Source organism: Lactuca sativa, chromosome 2 (assembly GCF_002870075.4).
Source record: "Lactuca sativa cultivar Salinas chromosome 2, Lsat_Salinas_v11, whole genome shotgun sequence".
Taxonomy (NCBI): Eukaryota; Viridiplantae; Streptophyta; class Magnoliopsida; order Asterales; family Asteraceae; genus Lactuca; species Lactuca sativa.
Window position 1 is genome coordinate 206944835 of NC_056624.2, and position 1138 is coordinate 206945972.

Here is a 1138-nt window from a genome sequence, read left to right on the forward strand (position 1 = left end):
CTTGGTTATCATACATGGATTGGATCTCGCTATCCATTACCTCTTTCCATTTCGCAGACTCCAGGCCTGCCATGGCTTCCTTATAGCTATAAGGTTCATCAAGGTTTATTAGTGTACCATCACTAATATACGTGTCCCCTTCGGTAGTAATATGAAAACCATAAAACTGGGGTTGAACTCTAACTCTTTCGGAACGTCTAAGAGGTAAGGACTCGTCAATTGGTTCAACCGGAGTTTCCTCCTCGGGTTGAGTGTCAGTGGTAGAGGTTCCTTCATCTATCGACTCTTGAATCTCTTCAAGCTCGATTTACCTCCCACTGTTTCCTTGGCCTATGAGTTCTCGCTCTCGGAAAACTCCTCTCCTCGCAACAAAGACAACATTGTCCTTCGGTCTATAGAAGAGATATCCAAAGGATTTCTGCGGGTAGCCGATGAAAATACATCGCTCACTGCGAGGTTCGAGCTTGTCGTAAGTATCTCGTCTTACGAAAGCCTCGCAACCCCAAACCTTGATATGTGCTAACGAGGGAGCTTTCCCTGTCCACATCTCGTGAGGTGTTTTGGCAACCTTCTTAGTAGGGACTCGGTTAAGAATGTGGGCGGCAGTCTCTAAGGCATACCCCCAAAAAGAGATAGGTAATGAAGCACGACTCATCATAGAGCGAACCATATCCAATAAGGTTCGATTACGCCTTTCTGCCACACCATTCAATTGTGGTGTCCTAGGAGGCGTCAATTGTGAAACTATTCCACACTCCTTGAGATAATCGTGGAATTCAAGACTTAGGTACTCTCCTCCTCGATCGGATCGAAGCATCTTGATTTTCCTGCAAAACTGATTCTCCACTTCATTCTTGAACTCTTTGAACTTTTCAAAAGTTTCTGACTTTTGCTTGATTAAATAGATATACCCGTATCTACTATAGTCATCGGTAAAAGTCACATAGCAGCGGTTCCCATCCTTCGTGGTTGATCTAAACGGTCCACATACATCGGTATGTATTAAGTCTAATAGACCCTCACCCCTTTCGCAAGAACCAGCGAAGGGTGACTTAGTCATTGTTCCAAGCAAACAAGATTCGCATGTGTCATCTTCCCTAAGGTCGAATGACTCCAACACTCCATCCTTTTGTAGTTG